The sequence below is a fragment of the Procambarus clarkii genome, chromosome 73 (assembly GCF_040958095.1).
Source record: "Procambarus clarkii isolate CNS0578487 chromosome 73, FALCON_Pclarkii_2.0, whole genome shotgun sequence".
NCBI lineage: Eukaryota > Metazoa > Arthropoda > Malacostraca > Decapoda > Cambaridae > Procambarus > Procambarus clarkii.
The window spans coordinates 15,731,131-15,743,985 of NC_091222.1; the positions used below are offsets into that span (position 1 = coordinate 15,731,131).

Genomic DNA, 12,855 nt, shown 5'->3' on the forward strand with positions numbered 1-12,855 from the left:
GCCCAGCAGTTGAACATCTTCATGTTCCTGCAAAAACTAGTACCATCTGCAACCATTCCTATTTGCTTTACCCCTTGATCCTAAAGCTGGATGTCTGGCATTAAAATCCCCTACCACAAGTGTATTTTCAGAAAAGAAGGAATCTGGCAAGTATCTTAAATCAAGGGAGCTATCAGAGATGTATAGATTAATGAAATTTAACTCTCGGTCCTTTAATTGCATCCGCAAGCTAATACTTTCAATACCTCTATATCTCTGAGGGATTCCAGTTATCTCGGCAGGTATGGTACTTTTGACATAACATGAGACCCCCCCCCCCTAGTTCCTCCATCAGCATATAAGTGAAAACCAGTATAGCCATTTAGTCTCAGAATGCTACCATCCCTATCCCCAGTTTCCTGGAGTGCTACTATGTCAATATCCTCTCTAAGAGTATGATAGTGTACATCCACCGCTCTAGTTTTTAATCCATTAAAGTTCCAAGATAATATTCTCAATTTACTTTCATCCATGATTAATAATAAAACTACCTTTGCCCTGTCCGGCCTATTCCATGAGATACGAGAGTACCTTGAAACTTCCTTCCAACACCGGAACATTTTTTCTTTCTCCTCACTTGCACAACTACTACTAACATCGAAGGTAATATTATTTATATCTATTTTATTTGTTATTTCTGTATACCGTTTTACTTTAACCTTTCTTTCAATATTTGTCACAACAGCAGGTTGAACACCGCGAACACTACTAGAAAGTGTATTCTCCTGACATGCTCTATCATGCTCTATGATATCCTGACATGCTCTGGTGTATGCTCTATCATCGTTACGTCATGCACATCATTACTTTCTTCTACGCACGTTTCACTTTCCATTTCACGTCCTGTTTCACTTTCAATTACACGTCCTGTTTCACCACCATCTTCACCCCGTCTACCTTCCATAGCCAATTTTTCCAATGCCTCAATCCTCTTATCTAGTTTTTTTTAGATACTCCAAAATGTGATTACCAACCTCAGAGGTGACCATATTATCCTGAACCTTGTCCTCACAAGGTTTCAGTTTTTCCACTGCATGATTTACTTTCCCTAGGCTCGCCTTTATTTACTCCGTCCCTTTCTCCCAAACATTGATCATAGGGGCTGTCGTTGGCTTCTAGCTGTTTCCTCCATGTTCCTCTTGCACAATCTTTCCTTGCTGCGAGGATACATCTATCCTGCTTGTAGGACCCGTCCTAGTCTCTTTCAGATGCGGCTTCATGGGGCATAGAGAGGAACCAGCATTGTGGCTGCCTCGACAGTTGCAACAAAATGGGACGATTTTTTCACTTCTTTCAATCTTGACTCTACACTCTCGCGAGTCATGTTTCTTCCCACAATACCGACACCTGGAGTCAAACTGGCATTTCCATGCCATATGTCCCCAACGTGAACACTTCATGCACAGTATGGGCTCCTCAATGTATTTTGCAACGTTCCTATATCCTAGTCCTTGCACAAAAATTTTCTCCGGCGCCTCACCCTTTACCAAGGCAACAACCTGGCTTTGTTTGTCACCACGAACACTGTTCCTCTTTGCCCAAACAACATTATCATTGTTAAGAAGAAGACAGTCAGAATCGAAATAAGTTGGAAACTTGAAAACTATGATCTTTGTGTGCAACATACCTTCTTCTGGAGGAACCATTACTACATTTTCAAAACCAACCGTCATGAGGCGTTCCACGGCCTGTTCAGTCCCAACTGTTATGTAGGGCCGATGAAGACCCTCCTTGAAAAGTGGTTCGTATTCCAAACATTCTTTAGCTAGACGTACCGTCCACTCTAGCTTTTGGTGGAAATTCAATTGGCATGTTGTAGGGAACAACAGCCTCTTCCTTCTATTAAATTGCTCGTCTTGAGTCCTGCTGAGTAGGGTCTCATTCTTTGGTCTCTTTGTAATTTCATCGTCACTCTCACTGTCTCGCTATCTGAGTGTCAGACAGAGTGTATCGTGATCCGGCCTGTACTCCTCTTGACATACCAGAAAACATTCTAAGGAAACTACTCCAAGCTTGTACTAAAGAGGCACCCTTCTTAAGCCCAGATGGGCACATGTATAAGCAAGTAGATGGGGTCGCCATGTTGGAAATTTCCAACACTAAATACAACACTGGTGTATTATTATTAATTATTACAAAATCCATTAATCACTGTAGTAATTAAAATTAACCAAACGTAGAGTTCACATGTACTAATAATTACATCTGTACAGTAAGGCTAGAATTCTTACGTCACCAGACGCCAGTATTGCGTCAGATTCCATTATAATAAACACAACTATATCCAGTGTGTCTGAGAATTGAATTTGATTCTCTATAAAACAACAGTGTTCTGTGTGACAATTATTTACAGATAAACTGATCCCCAACTAATGCCAAATAGAGCGTTTATAGTTATAACTGTTATCTGGTAATAAATTTAACGTCACGCGTGAATGCCCTGGAGAGACTTTAATTCATCTCCATTGCTCGTTTACCATCGTAAAACGGGCAAATAATAATATTTAACTCCTCTGAATAATAAACCCGTCCTTATCCGAGCATTTCAATCACAACTGCGAGAAATGATAATATTCGTAGTAAATAATTTGTGTATCAAATGCGGGAGGCGGAGCGGGGAGCGGGGCAGGGGAGACGCGAGTACACGAGGCGACGCACTCAGAGAGAGACGCCATTACCCAAGCCACCAGGGTAGACGCCACCAAGAGCTCCAGATGAAAGTCGCCACTGTGAGGTGTGAAGAACCTTTGCAGACAACCACTTAGCTGGTGTCAGTGTCACTTTACACATCGTGTTGAATTGTCAAGAGATTTAATTTGACATTCAGCCAGGAACCTGTTAAATTTGGTTCCGTGTAGCCCAACGTGACCGGCCAGTGAAGCGCGTCGCATCTAGGCTAGGCTCGACACCACGTGTTCGTTACAACGACGCCTGAACCTAGGACGCGAACTTCGGCAAGCCTTAACTTACACAGTGCCCTATTAGCTAAGTACCTTCATTCCCATTTGATGCATCATTTAGGGGGGGGGTTATAGCTGGGTAGCTTGTCGTTACGCAGACCGACTATAAAAAACCACAGGTTATTATTTGCCTCCATTATTTAATCTAATTTTCTTGAACATAGATGTCTAGCAGCTTAATCTGTTGCTACTGAAAATCTCCCAGTGTTCCATGATGAGTCCAGGAGATTCCGAGGATGAGTCGTGACCGACTTCTTGGAAATCGTCTTCAAGCTAAGACCCTTTCCGTATTCCTTAAATTCCATTATCTGTAGTATTATTCATGCAGAGCACTGTTTCTTTGGATTGACATGTGTTTATTATAATTATTAATTTCTCATGTTATAATCTATGTTCTTATTGGTGATAAATATAATGATTCTATAATTGGTCATAGGATTAGATTATTATATAATGAACTGGTGCACGAACCACACTAGTTCCTGGACATATATGAAGTTCCAGTAATAACCCCCCAATGTAGGTGTTTGAGGCTTTGATTCAGTTAAATAATACAGCCCATTAATTATACAAGTGATCATATTCTCTAGTATTTTATCCATAGTTACTGGTTTCATCTAGGAATTTTCTAATGATCATATTTTACAGTTTCCCTCTTTACTATAAAAGCGGGTGGTCCTTCGTAATAGAATTTCATTACATTAAAATTTAAATAAATAGAGTCAAGCCCCAAATGTCCCACACGCCATGGGTTCTCCCCTAGGTGTCCTGTTTGCGAACTTCTACATGGATACCATTGAACAGAAGGTCTTAGTCGACATGAAATTGAAACCGGCCATATACTGCAGGTATGTTGACGACATTTTTACACAGGTACCTGATGTCAGACATCTGCAGGAGCTGAAAGAGGCATTTGAGCAGAATTCTGTGTTGCGTTTCACTTACGAGATGGAGAAGGATGGGAAGCTGCCCTTTCTAGATGTAACAGTCATGGAAAGGAGCGGAGGTTTCCACACTGCAGTCTACACTAAGGAAACAAACATAGGAATGTGCTTCAATGCCAACAGTGACTGCCCAGACAGGTACAAGAGGAGTGTTGTTAACGCTTATGTCGACCGTGCTCTCAGCCACAGCTCAGGATGGAAGCAAGTCGATGAAGAACTCTGTAGGGTAAGGCAGGTCCTAGTCAACAACGGCTTCTCCAATGGTTTCGTTGAAGACATCATAAGAAGGAAGATGAAACGCCATGCAACCTCTGAAGAGACAACTAACACAACACCTGTACCCCCTATTAGACTATTTTACAGGAACTTCTTTTCCACAGCTCATAAAACGGAGGAAAGGGTCCTGAAAGATATTGTTAATAGGAACGTTATCCCTACAGACAAAAATCAGAAGATACAATTGACGATTTACTATAAAACCAAAAAAACGGCCAACCTACTCATGAGAAACTCTCCAGACACAAAGCAGAATGCTTTAAGAGAGACCCACATCGCCTATGCCTTCAAATGCCCACTTGGGGACTGTAAGCCTCAAAGAACTCAGTATATAGGCAAGACAACAACATCTCTTTCCAGGCGATTAACGATGCATAAGCAACAGGGCTCCATTACGGAACATATAATCTCTTCCCACAACCAGACCATCACCAGATAAGTCTTAACAAACAGCACAGAAATCATCGATAGATACAGCGATAGCAGGCGGCTTGACATCTGCGAGGCACTACACATCAAGAAGTCAACACCACCAATCAACAGCCAATTAATGCACAACTATATTCTACCCACTTCAAGACTCCGCACCAATACAGAAGCATCAAGAAATATGGCCCAATAGACCCTTTGCAGTTACTTCCATTCTTCCCTTTAATTTACCCAATTTATACCCAATACACCGTGTTCTGTCTTGTGTTGAAAGTTTTGTTCACCTCATCCAAAACTGTTGTAACATATCACCTCACCCAAATGCGGGTATATAAGATGAAAGCTGTTTAACCCTTAACACTTCAATTGCGCATCGCATCATATGATGCTTTGACCGACTTGCAGTAAATTGCACATCGCATCATATGATGCTTTGGAGTACTACGCAAGATTTAAACGGCCCGCGGATACACGGGGTTCACCACACCTTCATCAGGGCTCTTGTAAACAGACGCCATTTAAAAAAAAAATCGTGGGCCAAACTCCAGGGTGTTAGGGGCCTCAGTATTGAGTGAGCTACCAAGCCTGACGCACGCAGCATGAGCTCACAGCACTGCTGTTCAGCTTGTGACCACAGCATCGCCTAAAAATGCCATAATATACTTGTTCATGCTATTATGTAGCGATGATATTATTACAGAAGACCCCTGACTGTGATAAAACTGACCAGGGTTCTGATAATAGCAGGATTGTGGTGATATTTGGCGCTGTGCACCATGGAGGGAGGAGTAATGCTGTGGGAGGGAAGATGGTGGTGTTGTCTTTTGAGAGTGTGTGGCCACCTTTTATTGACTGCACTCACCATACCAGCTTAGTTGTTCGCTATGGTGAACACAAATGTAGATACTTATATATAACGTGTGTATAGTGTGAGATAACAGCGAGAGTAGGAGGTTGGGAGCCGCCATTTTGGTGAGGGAGGAGCGTCGTCTGCAGGACTTATCACGTTGTTTACTGATGACCACGATGGTCTTTGGGCACCATACCAGTTTACTTGTACAAGTATGGTGAATAAAACATTTAGATATTTATATATAATGTGCGTATATAGTGTAATAACACCACAAACAGTATTGTTGTAGGAGAAATATTAGTGCGTCTGGCCTTGAGGGCGGCCGCCACCAGCTGACTGTGTGAGTAGCTACGTGTCTCTGCCTTTACTCACCATACAAGCTTAGATGTACAGTTATGGTGAACAAAACATGTAAATACTTATATATAACGTCTGTATATAAAAGCAAAAACAGTATGGTGGGTGGAGAATGTGGGTGAGTCAGATGACTTGAGGGAGGGCGTGAGTGGCTGGCTGGTACACGGCGGTCACTCCTTGTTACTTTTTGACTCATAATAGCTACTTAGTGGTTCGTTATGGTGAACAAAACATGCAGATACTTATATATAACCTGTGTATATAGTGTAATAACCGACAAAGTATTTGTTCACTGATTGATGAACATAATTGAATCAACAATATGCACACCATATTTTTGAGTACAGCGATGATTCACTCATTTCATTATATAAATATATCAAACTACACACTATTGAATAATATTACAGCAAAAAAACTATGAAAAATCAATCAGAGACATTGAAATAATTAGGTAATTATCTCTTTGTAGCAACTCCGGCCTGACAGCTGGCGACCAACAGACCGCCTGGGACGCACGCTCAGTCAGCGCCTATTTTTTGCCACACTTCCCCGCCCTATAGCGGCAAATATATGCCACTTACGATTTTTTTATTATTTTTCCCGTGATCAGTGAACACAAATTAACAGGTTAGGAAGAAAAAATAATTTTTTTTTTTTTCAAAATTACATGCACCTGTGGGGAAGAAAGGATATTATACCCCTAGCATGTTAAGGGTTAAATGATAGCATAGTAGAACTCCATTTAGTGTTTGCAGGTTATAGTTGTGTGTGTGTGTGTAAACTAAAGTCTTTGAAAATGTAATAAGTTATTACGAAACGCGTTCAAGTGTCGCGTCAGACTAGAAATAAAAATGAATTTTGGAGAATTGATTTTTCAATTACCATTGACAGTGAAAAGAAACTTAAGAAATATTGAGAAAATTCGTGTTACAATTATTAATCTTACTTTTTCGGTCATATTTAATAATATATGTTTAAAAGAAAGACTGCTACCAAAATATACTAATATATATATATATATAATATATATATTATGGTAGCAGTCTTTCCTGTAGACATATATTATTAAATATGACCGAAAAAGTAAGATTAATAATTCTAACACGAATTTTCTCAATCTTTCGTACATTTCTTTTCGCTGTTGGAGGTAATTCAAAAATCAATTCTCCAAAATTCATTTTTATTTCTAGTCTGACGCGACACTTGAGCGCGTTTTGTAAAACTTATTACATTTTCAAAGACTTTACACATACACAACTGAATAGAACTTACACATCTCCGATTTTGTCCACCTCACCCCATCCACCTCACTCAAATGTAGATATAAACAAAATCGGAGATGTGTAAGTTCTATTCAGTTGTGTATGTGTTAACTAAAGTCTTTGAAAATGTAATAAGTTTTACGAAACGCGCTCAAGTGTCGCGTCAGACTAGAAATAAAAATGAATTTTGGAGAACTGATTTTTGAATTACCTCCAACAGCGAAAAGAAATGTACGAAAGATTGAGAAAATTCGTGTTAGAATTATTAATCTTACTGTTTCGGTCATATTTAATAATATATATATATATATATATATATATATATATATATATATATATATATATATATATATATATATATATATATATACATATATTATATATATATATATATATATATATATATATATATATATATATATATACGTTATTTATTTATTTATATATATACAAGAAGGTACATTGGGTTTGTGAGAATACATTGGATAGTACAGTATTTACACTCTTGTAAAGCCACTAGTACGCGCAGCGTTTCGGGCCGGTCCTTAATCTAACAGATAATTTTAAGTAGGTAATTTCTATCAGAATTGATAAATGATACAGATACATTGCAAGAGAAAAATGAGATGAGAGAGCTTAGTAAGTATATTAAAGCACATTGTTATATTAAAGCTCTGATTGATTACATTGACAGCTTGATTAGTAATTTAAACAAGATTAATAGACACCATACAGCAGATTGACAGCACATATAAGACAGCAATGATCACAATGATAAAGATGTTCAGATTGGGTACTAGGTACATGTCGTACCTAGTAGCCAGAACGCACTTCTCGCCCTACTATGCAAGGCCCGATTTGCCTAATAAGCCAAGTTGTCCTGAATTTATGTTTATAATTTTTTTCTTGTGAAATGATAAAGCTATCCATTTAATTATGTATGAGTTATTTTTTTTTAAATTTGAGTTAAAACTGACATAGATATATGACAACCTAACCAACCCTACCTAACCTAACCTAACCTATCTTAACCTAACCTAAACTAATACAAGTAAATAATTTATGTTCTTAATATAATATAATAATAATAATTCAAATAAACTAATTAGAAACAATTTATTGTAAATAAATAAAATAACTCGGCCTATTAGGCAAATCGGGCATTGCATAGTAGGGCGAGAAGTGTGTTCTGGCTACTAGGTACATTATATATATATATATATATATATATATATATATATATATATATATATATATATATATATATATATATATATATATATATATATATATATATATATATATGTCGTACCTAGTAGCCAGAACTCACTTCTCAGCCTATTTTGCAAGGCCCGATTTGCCTAATGAGCCAAGTTTTGCTGAATTAATATATTTTCACTATTTTTTTTCTTATGAAATGATAAAGCTACCCATTTCCTTATGTATGAGGTCAATTTTTTTTTATTGGAGTTAAAATTAACGTAGATATATGACCGAACCTAACCAACCCTACCTAACCTAACCTAACCTATCTTTATAGGTTAGGTTTGGTTAGGTAGCCCAAAAAGGTAGGTTAGGTTAGGTTAGGTAGGTTAGGTAGTCGAAAAACAAATAATTCATGAAAACTTGGCTTATTAGGCAAATCGGGCCTTGCATAGTAGGCTGAGAAGTGCGTTCTGGCTACTAGGTACGACATGTATATATATATATATATATATATATATATATATATATATATATATATATATATATATATATATATATATATATATATATATATATATATATATATATATATATATGTCGTACCTAGTAGCCAGAACTCGCTTCTCAGCCTACTATGCAAGGCCCGATTTGCCTAATAAGCCTAGTTTTCATGAATTAATGTTTTTTCGACTACCTAACCTACCTAACCTAACCTAACCTAACGTTTTCGGCTACCTAACCCAACCTAACCTATAAAGATAGGTTAGGTTAGGTTAGGTAGGGTTGGTTAGGTTCGGTCATATATCTACGTTAATTTTAACTCCAATAAAAAAAAATTGACCTCATACATAATGAAATGGGCAGCTTTATCATTTCATAAGAAAAAATTTAGAGAAAACATATTAATTTAGTAAAACTTGGCTTATTAGGCAAATCGGGCCTTGCATTGTAGGCTGAGAAGTGAGTTCTGGCTATTAGGTACGACATATATATATATATATATATATATATATATATATATATATATATATATATATATATGTATATATATATATATATATATATATATATATATATATATATATATATATATATGTATATATATATATATATATATATATATATATATATATATATATATATATATATATATATATATAATGACCGATGACTCTGTGTGGTGACCTGTTACTGTCTGGACTCACCTTATCAGCTTATTGGTTTGCTATGCTGAACATACATGTAGATACTTATATATAACGTGTGTGTGTGTATATAGTGTAATACAGTAACAGCAAAAGAAGTATGTTGGGAGGAGCCATTTTGGTGAGGGAGGCGACGTCGTCTGCTGGCTGGTGTGTGTGACTTGTAATGTTATGTAGGGTGGCCACAATGCTCTTTAGACATCATACCAGCTTAGTTGTACAATTATGGTGAACAAAACAGGTAGATACTTATATATAACATGTGTATATAGTGTAATACCAGTAATAACAATATGGTGGGAGGAGGAATGTTGCCAAGTGAGAGGTGTTGAAGGAAGGAGGGAGGTGACATCTGATAAATGGTGTGTGGCAGCCACTCTTGTTGTTTGGCCTCACCATACCAACTTAGTGGTTCGTTATGGTGAATGCATATCTAGATAGGTATATACAACGTGAGTGTGTATGTAGTGTAATAACAGCAAAAACACTGTTTGATTGTTCGTAGAATATAATATACATGTGACATATATGAGCCCCATAATTTTGAGCATTGAGATGTTCCACACATTGAACTATATAAATTCCACAAATTACACACTTAATATTACAGCAAAAAACACAGAAGAAACAAATAAGAAACATAGAAATAATGTTTAAAAATTATATTTGCGGCAACTGCCGCCCCACGGGGTGGCGGGGTCGAGTGACCCCGAGAGCTTCATAGCTCAGCGCCCATATGTAATTTCATCAACTTCTCAGCTCCATCACAGCTAAAGTATGTCACATACAATATTGTTTTTTAGTTTCCCCGTCATCAGAGACAGTAATTTAACAATATAAAAAGAGAAAAAAAAATACAAAGAATTTGTTTTTGGCACACCACGGGTGTCATATTTTACCATTAAACCGCGCAAAACATACATATACGATTTGACATGACAAGTTTTTAAAACTTACGCAAACACTTTCCAATTTTTTGTGCATAATCAACTAGATAAATGTTCCAACTTTGTCTAAATGATTACAACTTAACTTAAAAAACAAGAGAATCAAAATTAATGTTAAAATTGAATATTGAAAACTTAAGATTTTCAAATCAGAATAAAAAATATAAACTATCACCAATTGTTTATTTGGTGTTATTATTCTCTCAGAATAGCATATGACCTTAATTTTCAACAAATTAGAAGATAGGTTTTCAGTATAGTTTACTGTAAAAAAATCGTCATGATGGCATTTGAAATATGCGGCAAATTTAGACCAAAAAAAATTATACCACCACATGTAAAAAGTTTATGAAAAATCCATTCTGAAGGGATTGTAGAACAGACAGCTGAGCACATAAGATGTCAAAATAGTGAGAATTGGTCAAAAACTGGAAATTTAGAAGCCACCCTAAGTTGAAACTCTAGTTTCAGAGATACCTTAACAAACCTTACAAAACCTAAACTTTACCCAACCTAATCCTTACCAAACCTAATCCTTACCCAACCTAATCCTTACCCAACCTAAACCTTACCCCATCTAAACCTTACCCAATCTAAACCTTACCCAATCTAAACCTTACCCAATCTAAACCTTACCCAACCTAAACCTTACCCAACCTTACCTTTACCCAACCTTACAAAGGTACGGTAACCTTAGGCAACCTAAACCTAGGCCAGTCTAACATGTGAACTCATATAAATGACTGTTCACCAATGGATATTAAAACATACCTAACATGGGTTGACTGTCCAAGATGAAGCCGAGTGTGCAAGGTGCGGCCGACTGTGCAAGGTGGGGCCGACTGTGCAAGGTGGGGCCGACTGTGCAAGGTGGGGCCGACTGTGCAAGGTGGGGCCGACTGTGCAAGGTGGGGCCGACTGTGCAAGGTGGGGCCGACTGTGCAAGGTGGGGCCGACTGTGCAAGGTGGGGCCGACTGTGCAAGGTGGGGCCGACTGTGCAAGGTGGGGCCGACTGTGCAAGGTGGGGCCGACTGTGCAAGGTGGGGCCGACTGTGCAAGGTGGGGCCGACTGTGCAAGGTGGGGCCGACTGTGCAAGGTGGGGCCGACTGTGCAAGGTGGGGCCGACTGTGCAAGGTGGGCCGACTGTGCAAAATGGGCCGACTGTGGAAGGTGGGCCGACTGTGCAAAGTGGGCCGACTGTGCAAGGGGGGCCGACTGTGCAAGGTGGGGCCGACTGTGCAAGGTGGGGCCGACTGTGCAAGGTGGGGCCGACTGTGCAAGGTGGGGCCGACTGTGGAAGGTGGGCCGACTGTGCAAGGTGGGGGCGACTGTGGAAGGTGGGCCGACTGTGGAAGGTGGGCCGACTGTGGAAGGTGGGCCGACTGTGGAAGGTGGGCCGACTGTGCAAAGTGGGCCGACTGTGCAAGGGGGGCCGACTGTGCAAGGGGGGCCGACTGTGCAAGGGGGGCCGACTGTGGAAGGTGGGCCGACTGTGAAAGGTGGGCCGACTGTGGAAGGGGGGCCGACTGTGCAAGGTGGGGCCGACTGTGCAAGGTGGGGCCGACTGTGCAAGGTGGGGCCGACTGTGCAAGGTGGGGCCGACTGTGCAAGGTGGGGCCGACTGTGCAAGGTGGTGCCGACTGTGCAAGGTGGGGCCGACTGTGCAAGGTGGGGCCGACTGTGCAAGGTGGGGCCGACTGTGCAAGGTGGGGCCGACTGTGCAAGGTGGGGCCGACTGTGCAAGGTGGGGTCGACTGTGCAAGGTGGGGCCGACTGTGCAAGGTGGGCCGACTGTGCAAGGCGGGGAGACTGTAGGGCATAGTCTTGTAAGTCACCTGTAGGGTAAAGGAGGTCTATGATAAAAGTTGTTACCTTGTGGTGTGAGAAGAACGCCGATAACGGCGTGTACGTTATGATGACGTGGACGCGAGACAAATCACACCCAGACAATATGTTCTTTATGGTTGGTGGAAGGTGTTTCCCCTGTTGACGACTGCAGGAGTCTTGAGAGAGATGTCTGAACCCGGCCGTGATGGCTGTGGTTGTTGTTTGGCGCGAGGCTCTCGGACCGTCGCTTCTCTTCCATGTCTCACAACCTTCACGTTTTCTATGGTTGCTTGTCTTGGATCCCCCTAATTGTATGCATTACTCATATTAGTTGGTGTTACAGAGTCCATTTCATATGATCTCCTTCTCATGCTAGAGCTGATGAGTTAGCTAAGGAATCTGCCTTTAAAGAAGACGTTCAGTATAACCTTGGGTTGTCAATGAGCAGTCTGAGAGCAGTAGTACAAATACAAATACAAATATTTATTCAGGTAAAGTACATACATACAAGGTAAGATACAAAAGTTGATGGATTTATAGATAGA

At 39.6% G+C, this 12,855-nt stretch overlaps 1 protein-coding gene across 3 annotated transcripts in view; it reads right to left on the minus strand.

The window, feature by feature from the left end:
• Positions 1-12,610, minus strand: part of LOC138356521 (zinc finger protein 271-like) — a 118,515-nt gene extending 105,905 nt beyond the window's left edge. For 2 of the 3 annotated variants that reach the window (XM_069312682.1, XM_069312681.1), the window contains exon 1: positions 12,356-12,610. The gene's annotated coding sequence lies outside the window, so the exon portion shown is untranslated. The remainder of the gene's footprint in view (positions 1-12,355) is intronic. The other variant, XM_069312680.1, reaches the window with a different exon arrangement.
• Positions 12,611-12,855: the final 245 nt, after the last annotated feature.